General features: G+C 41.0%; 1 protein-coding gene and 1 long non-coding RNA gene across 3 annotated transcripts in view; both read right to left on the minus strand.

Annotated features, from left to right (window-relative positions):
• LOC106515322 (uncharacterized) overlaps positions 1-10,674 on the minus strand; it is a 62,842-nt gene that overhangs the window by 19,520 nt on the left and 32,648 nt on the right. The gene's annotated exons all lie outside the window — the stretch shown is intronic.
• The window catches only part of sertad2b (SERTA domain containing 2b), a 53,026-nt gene that overhangs the window by 14,004 nt on the left and 28,348 nt on the right, over positions 1-10,674 (minus strand). Inside the window, exon 1 of one of the 2 annotated variants that reach the window (XM_014005036.1) lies at positions 6,065-6,183. The exons of the other annotated variant lie outside the window; for it this stretch is intronic. The gene's annotated coding sequence lies outside the window, so the exon portion shown is untranslated. Of the gene's footprint in view, positions 1-6,064; positions 6,184-10,674 lie in introns of those variants that run through there. 2 annotated transcript variants of the gene reach the window in all.

Raw genomic sequence — 10,674 nt, forward strand, 5'->3', positions numbered from 1 at the left:
CACACACACACACACACACACACACACACACACACACACACTGCAGGTAGATGGAAGCAGTATTTTACAGAGAGCTGACAACCCTGGCTTGTTGTGCTAAGCAAACCAGTTTGGCCAAAAAAAAACTAAAAACATGACGACACAGAAGTGATTTTAGGATACATTTTTTAAAAAAGCATAAAAAAATAAATACTGACATAACTTTTCCAAGAAGGAAGCTTACTTTTAGAGTTGCTTGTGCTCTTTACATCAAGTAGTTCTAACCCACCAATAGGTTCTGATAATCACGGGTCTGACTGAGACAGTCATCACACATTACATTAACATGTCTGTTTTACTGTTAGAGTTGGATGAAACACAAACAACTGATTAGATTATGAATGATCTGAATCACTGATAAGAAGAAATGTTTGAATAAATACAACAATCATCCATCTGGAAATAATGTTCTTCTTCCTTCAGAAAACACTCACATGATCGAGGTCAGTTCACTACTGTCTCTTACGTAACAACGGAGCTGCGTCCAAAACCGTTCTGCTGCACAACGAGCAGGCTTGATCTGATAAAAACCACAAGCGCAGGCCGGACAGAACCACTTACTAAAGCCTCCTCTTGTCACCTGAAAGGATCCACTTCCTGGTTTTAACTGAACCGACAGCAAACGTGTCGCCAGAATCCCGAGTTTCCCTGCAGCTGATTCGCCTCCAGAGCGTATCGAAGCTTTCAGCAGCGGAGACGAAAAGATAAAGACAAAGGAGTGCAAAGTTCACGGACTAAAGTGAAACTATTTTTACTCGCTGATAATGAAACGCGCTGCTCAGTTTATTCATCCATTCTGTTGGAAGAGTTGTAGAGACACGCGCGAATGCTCAGACACGTTTGAGTTTTTAAAAATAATTCAGTTTGGCAGCATGTTTACACTGCGGGATTTAAACGAAGAACAAACTGTTTAAACACCAACGAGGCACTTCAGAACTGGGATTATTAGAATAAATAGAAAGGTAATATGAAACACAGCAGATCGGTTTCACTTTAAGCTGCACAGGAACTCAACAGTCCCGACACACACATCAGTTTGTGTGTCTGCGTGTGCATCCAAGATGTCTGGTCCAAGCGTGCACGCACTGAATGCATCCCTCTTTAAATAAGAGAGGCAGAGGAAGAGAGCAGATTTAGGTCAACACGAATCAGCTTCACAAATCTGGGGACCAAGACGTAAAAACTCCAGGAATCTGCAGCACGGGTCCACGTGGAGACTGAGAGGACAGCGGAGTCGCCTGATTACTGCAGCACGTATAAAAACGTCAGAAGCACTGCTTGTTGCAGGACAAATGCAGCGAACCATGGTGTGCTGCACCAGAACCGGCCGATTTCACCCAACGGTCCTGCCACATATCTGTGAAGACGAGTCCCTCTTTACGGTTCCGCTGGTCACCCATCACAATCCAAACAATTAACTCACGCAGGCCCCAGATACAGACTACATTCACATTGCTGGTCTTAGCGCTCAGTTCCCATTTTTCCCTCAGATCTGAATTTTTGGTGTGATCGTTCACATTATTGGATTGCGAGCTCCATGAGGAGATCACTGAGCGGAAGAAGATGCGACGTTACACATTACGTTGTTTTTTAAGGAAGTAAAATTTGCTGCTACACTTGTTAGCATGTGCTTATCATTTGTGAAGTTGTTCTGCAATCAGAACTGATTGAATAAATAAACATGCTTGTTTGGTCCTGTGTAGTGCTAGGCGGTACACCGTTTTGTACCTAACACTGGTTTTTATTTTTGTTATGAAATGAATTTTCTGAATACTGGACATAACGGTTTAAATAGCCTGAACATGTGCGGAACGTTACGTCGCGGCCGTCAATGAACTGTTTCCCGGGGGACAGTTTTCCTCGCAGCACCGCTATGTGCGTTAGCATGCTAATGTTATTGTTGAACAGCTTCAGAGGCAGGTGGCGATTTCGCTGCTTATATTGACTGACTTTAAAAAAGCATCCCGTTTTCACCATCGCTGAATGTAGTAAACACCTCTTCGGTGACGTGCACAGATTTAATGCGATTAGTTAATATGGAGACGTTATGCTGATGGAGACTTAATGTGGTTCTATTGTGAAAAGCCCGGGGAAAGTCGTTTGTAATGGAATTGGAAATGATTGGTGTGCAAGGTGAGTCGTGCTGATAATCTTTATTAAATAACATAAAACAATAGACCCGATAATAAACTATTCGTAACCCTCCTCCTTCACAACTGGACCAAAATGCGTGACTACTGTCTCCAACCAGGAGGAGAAAAAACACATAGAGGAGGGAAACAGAGACACAGAGAGAGGTACAGTAAAAGAAAAAAGTTAATAAGCAGTGTTTGTAAATTTTATTATCAGCTGACCTGCGATGAAAAGAAAAATACTGTCAAATACCATCAAACCAGTGTAAACGTTGAAAATACCGTGATATAAATTTTTGGCCATACCGCCCAGCTCTAGTCCTGTGTTTATTTTTGAGCTCGTCTCCTTCGGCTCAGTGTTGCATTTCTGTAATGGGAGCTACGCACTGAAGGTAGAAACAAACACAAGTATTGATCTTGTTACGTTCGTTTCGAAACAGCCCGACATCAACGTTGGTATTGTGTGTAGCTGTAGATTCTCAGTCATCCAGGACATGGCAAACTAAAAGGACAAAGACTAAGCAGATGGACTTTTGTTCTGTAGAAGACGTGCAGAGTTCCAAGATTCAGACTACATGAGGTCAGTGTCATCATTATTACAGGACGTAAAAGTCAGGTGAAACGCAACGTGACCGCTCACACTGCCGTCGCTTTAAAAACCACTGGATATGTACAGGCTTTGTGCTAGAGGAGCACTGGGGCGTCGTTTGGTTGCTCTCTTCAGTCTAATAAGGCCCCATTCCCATTTTACCTGTGGAAAAAAAAAACTGTTTGCTCAGCGATTTAACAGACCTTTCAACGGATTTAACAAGAGCTGCAGCTTTCAGTCTCAGCCACACTAAATATGCCTACTAGCCAATCAGGATTAGAGTGGGGATTGGTCTTGGCAAAGCTTTGATTCGTTCTGTGTGAATTACGGTTGGGCATAATCGTATCGTGTGCAATTAATCGTCAGGAAAAACATTAATCGATTACTTTTTGGCACTTGACGATTAATATGATTAATGCCACCAGGCAGAGTGACTGGGGATTACTCGAGTCAGTCCGCTCGGTGCTCCTCTCCACTTCAAATATGATGAACATTAAAAATAAAGTTCTGTATTTATTTATCAACACAATTTTAAATATGACTTATAGCCTTAGAGACTTATAGTTTATAGGGTCTGTAATTCTGGCACAATTTGGAACAGATTTTTACGAAGAGCAAATCTTACCCACTAAATTGGTCATGTGACTAGGACATAAGGGTGTCCAGGGACTCCAGGGGATTAATCGTCAAATTAATCGTTATCGGCTAAATACCCCAATTAATCGTGATTAATTTTTTTGCAAATATTGCCCAACCCTAGTGGATACTAAAGATACCAATAAAGACAAAGAATAAACTGCGTTGGGCTTGGACAGAGGAGGTGGGTAGTGATTTTCCAGCTTTAGTAGCTGCTGTATTGAACACACAGTAGCCTAGGAGCAATACACAAGAGGTGAAGTGACTAGTTAAAATGCAGGGATGGACGGGCAGTCCCCAGTCCCCTGGCATTAGGGTGCAGAACTAGGGGTTCTCAATGTGATTCTATTACACTGAGGCAAAATGAAAACATCGACTCATGTTATCATGTGCTCCATGTGGATTGAGCCTTTGATCCTATCATGACAGACTTTGTGATATAGAAAAACATCATGCATCTCCAAAAAAATATACATACAGTATTGCATACTGTATAGCTGGTGATTTACACCTCTCTTCCAAAATCCTAGCTAAAAGCCTGAATGTGTATTTGATTTAGTACCACATAGTAAAAAAAACAACCTGGGTTAAATTTAAAAAAAAAGTTTGATTTGTCACGTTTAAAGAGTGATGAAAAAATGTGATACTTGTCATGCAGGAACAATAAAAATGTACTTTGGGATGGATTTGCCTGCAGTGTGAATGTGAGGAACCACAGGAGGACTGAAGTGCAGCTCAACAGCGTGGACGCACAAAATCTGTCGGACAGCTTTTATTTGAAGCCCACAGCCGGTTGGTCGCACAGATCTTCTGTCATCGTTACATCAGAACATCGAGCTGCAAAGCCAGCTTACTTTGTCACATGCTGACTGTTATGGTGGGTTTATTACCTCGCTTAGAAACGTGACGACACCGTGTTGGCTTCAACCCATCAAGCTGCTTCAGTCCTTTCAGAAAACCCCCCAATGCGGCTAGAAGTCATTCCATACCTGGATATAGGTGTTCTGTTTATAACGCTGAAGTGTTGAGCTTCTGGTTTAACACTTCATACATCATTTCTAGGAAGTTCCTTTATAACTATGTAATAATCCTAAATAATCAAATTATAACCTTAAAATGTTAACTGTAGAAGAGATCTAGGCATCTGACGTGAACCTGGAAATTGAAGCTTGAACAGGAACAACATTCTGAGGGTTTCATTTTAAAGTCCCGCCTCCTTTATGTAAACAAATGGGACTTCCCCCCCCCTTGTTACAATAAAATAAAAATGAGCACCTTAAATCTATTTTTTTAGGTGTTGACTCTTGTTGATTTTAAATAGTCCTGACCTTGTTTCTGTAAGTTCAAATACTAAATTTCCCCAATACATTGAACTGTAAGTAGTCATCTCGTGTTTTAAAACAGCTCACACAGCACCATGACTGTGTGTGAGGGGAGTAGGTGGGATTTAAATCATCACATTCTTGGTGAACAGATTCTGGTCCCAGAAATACAACATGACAGCTACAGTGAAACCGGACCATTTGGCTTCAGTTGTCAACAATGGAAGAAGGCGGGGACTGGTATTGTCTTATCTGATTGATGCTCTAACCCAAGCTTTGTGACTGGTTTTACTGAGAAACTGATTAAATCATTTATTATGAGCTGGATTAAACATAAATCTCTTCTGTAATGTCTCATTTATTTTACATAGTTAATAATTTCAGCTAAGTTGTTTGCTCTTTTTGCTGGTTGGTTTTGCTTTTATATTAAGACTCGTGATGCACTGTCCCCAAACCCTGTTCTCTGATGAGTCATCCTGAAAACTTGAAAAGAATGCATCCTCACTAAAACCGACCACATCTTTTCTTCTTATCTTCTTCTTTAACATCTGAAATTATTCTTTTGTTTCACAGAAACTCTTAAACCTGGTGTTTCTCATGAAGCCTGGACCCAAAAAAACCTCATGAGGAACCTCATCAGCTCAGGAACAATCTAACTTTGCTGTCATCAGAGGCTGTTTCACTCACCTGAGCTCAGGCGGAACAGGTGAGTCTGTCCAGACCCGAGTCAGAACCAGGATCAGGATGCTTTTGGGTCAGAACTCAGGAAAAACAAGGAGGTTCTGTCACTGCTGTGCTGCAGCTTAAACCGAGCCCCCTCCAGGACCAGCAGACTGAAGTCCGAGTAGCAACAGAACCACTTCACTGATGGAAGAACCGGGTCCAGACAGGCAGTACTTTGGAAAGTCTTCTAGGTTTCTGTCTACTACAGAACTTATATAATTTATAGACGATTTATTATAAACTGCTAGGTTATTAAACATTTTAGAAAGAGTTAGTTTCGGTTGTAAGACCAGGGGGTGTTATTAGTGTAGTTGTGACAACACAACTGTGCTGTTGAAGCACACACTGTTTGTGTCCTCCGTGTTTCTTCAGGGAGAAAAAGTTGATCAGACTCTGCACCGTCACAAACTACAGCAGCACCGAGGCTCGTTCAGAAACACAACCAAAAATCAACAGAGAAACACGCTGACAACCCTTAAACCGAACTCCACAGAACCGAACCAGAACCGGCCCACGGTACTCCTGTAGAACCCCAGGAGTCAGTTCTCTATTATTCATCGGAAGCAGCTCACGGAGCCGCTGGCTTTTATTCTGCTCGACCGAAGACCCGCACGGAGTCTTACCACATCCAGGTCCGACGGGGGTCCAAACACAACCATGGGAGGTCTTTAACCGATCCGGTCCACAACAGAAACACGGTCCGAACAAACAGTCCCCAGAACCCGTCGGTCTTCCTCCCAGAAACTCTGACACACAATGGTGCTGATCAGAGGAGAAAACAGACTGTGCTGCGTTCACTGGCCGTAGGATTTATTTACAGGCGCTGATCAGTGGGGAAAACACGACGTGCTGCGTTCACTGACTGTAGGATATATTTACCGGCACAGATCAGAGTATACTGACTGTGCTGCGTTCACTGACAATAGGATTTATTTACAAGCGCTGATCAGAGGAGGAAAACAGGATATGCTGAATTCACTGCCCGTTGGATTTATTTACAGGCACTGATCAGTAAAGGGAAACACGACGTGCTGCGTTCACAGACTGTAGGATACATGTACCGGCAACAGACTTAAATATACAGATCACTAGACTGAGCCCCGCCCATACCGTCCACTGGTAAAAAGGGTAACAGCTCACAGCCTCCATAGAAAAACAGCAAGCTGAACCAGATCTGTTTCACAAATTATCGATGTTTTTACAATAAATTAATAAATATGTTAATTTCATTCAACAATCATGCAGATTTTTACCAGAAAAATATATGATTTATAAGTAACAATGATCTAAACCAGACCTGAAGTCAGCCTGTAACTTAGACTTCAGCTAGTAATAAAGTATATTTCTTATTTCTTATTACTGTCATAAAAAATAAGAATACTTATATTTACCAGTCAACAGTTAGAAAATGTTCTCTGGTTATGGGATGAAACTTGTCTCTATTAGCTAACATCTTCTTAACAGGTCAGGTTCCTCTAACAGAAACATAAAAATACTTACATTTATAATATTATTTTACACTCTGTAGGTCTGAATATTAATCAGAGGACAAAGTAATATTTAATAGTTTGTGTTAAATTGTAGCATGATTCAACAGTGCTACACTCTGTATATATGCTCCACAAGCTAATATCTTTCAACCAGTTCAATAAATAACAGTGATTACATCAACTTTATAAGATTATTTTAATTTTAAACTGTTACATTATGTTCTGCTCAGATCACATTGAGCTAAATAAGATCAAATCTGCTGACTTGTGTTATAAAATGAGATGTTTTCCTGCTTCTGTTCTGTTAATAAATCCATAACACAAACAGCTTTTCTGACATTATTTAAAACATTAGATAGATTGTATAAACTGTAAAATATTAATAATAATTGGGTTAATATTATTATTAATAGGTTAAATGATTTCTACATCATCAGTCCTTTTTTTCTGCTCTGTTGCCAACATGTACAGTAATGGGAAATCCAGAGTCTTGACCGTTTAGCGTTAGCCGTTAGCTTCACCAGCCGATCACACGCTCACGTGGTTTTTACGCACTCCAGCTGTTCTACAGAACCTCCTTGGTACCGGCACAGATCAGAGTATAAAACGGACTGTGCTGCGGTCACTGACAAAGGATTTATTTGCAGGCACTGATCTGTGAGGGAATACAGGATGTGCTGCTTTCACTGACACTCGGATTTATTTAAAGGCGCTGTTCCAAGGATAAAACAGACATTATATACATAGATGCCTCATGTAGTGCTGAATCATATGTCAGCGTCGCTGCCATATTAGTTTTCGTTGCACGGAGCTATCAGAGATGATTCATGTTCTGCATGAAATTTTACTAACAGGTTTACAATACGAGCCATTACCTTTCACGGGTAAGAATGTAAAAAATACTTGTTTTTTCATTATGTTTCGTTATGAACAGTATTTGCTGACTTTGTGGCTAATACTACGAATCACCTGCGGTGAAACCAGCCTCCAAACAACCATGAAATCGTTCCTAAATTAGCACAAAGTAACTAATCTGTTGTTAGTTGTTTAGGTAATTTTATTCATGCTATGTAAATAGTAAACTGCTTTTCTTTCTTACCAAGGTGGCTCAGCTTTGTGTGTGTGTCAATCCTGGCCTTGACATGGTGATGCTGGGCATGTTGAAGGGAGGAGCTGCCCTCTGTATAGATATATTTGTGTATATATGTTGATCAATGCTCTGTTGAAGGCTTCAGAGCCTGTAATAATGTCGTCAAATAGAGTTAATGTTGTTAGGGATTACACTGACTTTAACTCACCTCTATAGAAATAAATTCAGTTTTAATTTGAACTACAGCTGTTTCAATGAGAGCTAAATAAAAACTGGACTTCCTGCTCAGACTGCAGAGTTTATGAAGCCAGCTGTTCTCACATCACTGACACACTTCAGCTGCAGAGAAGCCATCTTAGTCATGTGAGTATCAGTCACCTGTGAGCCATAGCCAGGTGATGTGAGTAGGAGTCACCTGTGAACGATGGTCATGTGATGTGAGTATCAGTCACCTGGAGGCAGGACATAAAAGCCTGAATTTGCCTGAAACTCTCAGACTGAAGAAGTCTCTTGGAAGAGAGACGAAACGTTTCATTAAAGAAGAACCCGTCCAGAGGACCTATAAAAAAAAAATTTTTTTTTCCTTTCATCTTAGTCAGGGCACTTCTCTACTTGATCCCAGTTTTGTTTTCTTCCTGACTCTGAGTTGATTCATGAATGCAGCGAGTGGTGAGCAGGGGTGTCTCTAAAGAAAGGTTTCAGGTCAAAAACAGGAAATGGCTCAGTGAGCGGGGAGGGCACAGCCTCAGAAACACCAAGGGGAGAGCTGCTTCGACAACAATCCTCCGTCAGCAGCGGTCATTTCTTTCTCTCATTTCCCACTTTTAGATAAAGAATAATTTAAAGTGATTGAAATCCTTTAGCTGGCATGTTGGCTCCATCTTAACTACCTCTAATCTTTTTAAACAGATTTTTTTTTGTTTATATTTTTTTGATTTGTTGACACGTTCCAACAAATGTAGTGAAATACTCGTGCCACACCACTAGGTGGCAAGGACATCTTTATTTACAACATATCAATGACAGTAAAAGAACATGCTGAGCTTAACGATTTAACCCCCTGGTATATTTGATATTACCCGTTTTTCTTTTCTCAGTTAAAACTATTGGAACATTTGTAAACGATACTAAACATGGCATTTCTTTCCCAAGGCAGATACTTTCCTGCCTCCATCTGCATTTTGCTCTCACATGGTAATATTAAGTTTTGTTTTCCTTATTTAAACTTTTCAGCACACAAATTCGAATGACGAGAGGGTGAGGATCAGGGCTATATCTGATCCTGGTGAACCTTTGGACCGGTCACAAGTCCATCACAGAGACCCAGAAAAACAATCAATTTACAGTTAGTTGGTCTGTAGGAGGAAAACAGACAGCTCTAACCAATGTGATGTAGGGGCTGGGTCCTGCAAAAGACCCGGCCTACCTGGTGTAAGTGGACCAGGTTCTTGGCAGACTGCAAAGACTGGAGAAAGGTGGCGGTAAATTTGGACGGTCTAGCCTTCTGCTTTTATTGATATTTTAATGCTTATTCCCACCCTTACGCCGGTGCCTAGCATCTGTGATGACACTGAACAGAAGAAAAAAATAGATCAAAATTGGCAAAATATTAATATATTAGTTTTATTATCATAAAACAACAAAATTAGCTTAAATACCATATTAGAACTAAGAGACCTGCCATATGTGCCCATTTATTTCGCTGTACCAGCTCATTTGATTTCTGACAAGAATATCAGAAGAACACATCCACGCAAATGACAAAAGCATTAACACAACTGCTTGAAACTTCATTTTTATACAGACAGATTTTTATTTAAATCTGTACTCCTCTCGCTTTGTCTGCCATTACGAACAGAAAAAAAAGGTCAGCCCGCAAAGCATTATGGGATAAGATGGGCTGAGAAGGATCCATCAAATCCCTCAAATCAGAGAAAAATTGGTGGGGTGGTGGTGCAGAGGGTGGAGAAGCCGAGTCTATGATCAGACGGACGCCGGTCTGACTCCGCGCGGACAAACCAGCCCCACTTTAGGCCTTTGAGCAAGGCCCTTAACCCCCCAGCAGCTCCCCGGGCGCTGTAATTGGCAGCCCACTGCTCCACATGTGTGCTCACAGGTAAAATGCAGAGACTTAATTTCCCCACCAGGGGATCAATAGTGTATAAAAACAAAAAGAGGCAGCATTTGTCAGCCGCTTCGAGGAAACTTCAAATTTGGACAGGCTCCGGTGCAGAGCTGCGACGTAAGCGGCTGACAAATTCAGCCTTCGAAGGACACAGCCACAGCGTCTTTAAAACGTCTTGGTAAGATAGTTTAACCTCCAAACCACCAGTAACCACCTGAAGATGACTTGAAGACTTTCAAATTAAACAGGAAATCCTAAAGGTCACCAGTAAGCCAGTCTGATCTGAAACATTTTACCCTAACAGGAGTTTTAGTTGGAGTGAAAAAGCCTGCGTGGAAAAGGGCAGACAGGTTAATTTCACCTGTGATTAAACTGTTCCAAAAATATCTAAGATTAAATTGTTAGTGTTTTACATAATGAGGATGTTTAAGAAGAAAGAAAGAAACATTACTCTCCACTGGAAGATTGAATGTGTCTGTGATGAGAATATTAACTCCACTGGCCATGACTCAGGCCCAACATAAGGAG

The sequence above is a fragment of the Austrofundulus limnaeus genome, unplaced genomic scaffold (genome assembly GCF_001266775.1).
Source record: "Austrofundulus limnaeus strain Quisiro unplaced genomic scaffold, Austrofundulus_limnaeus-1.0 Scaffold28, whole genome shotgun sequence".
NCBI lineage: Eukaryota > Metazoa > Chordata > Actinopteri > Cyprinodontiformes > Rivulidae > Austrofundulus > Austrofundulus limnaeus.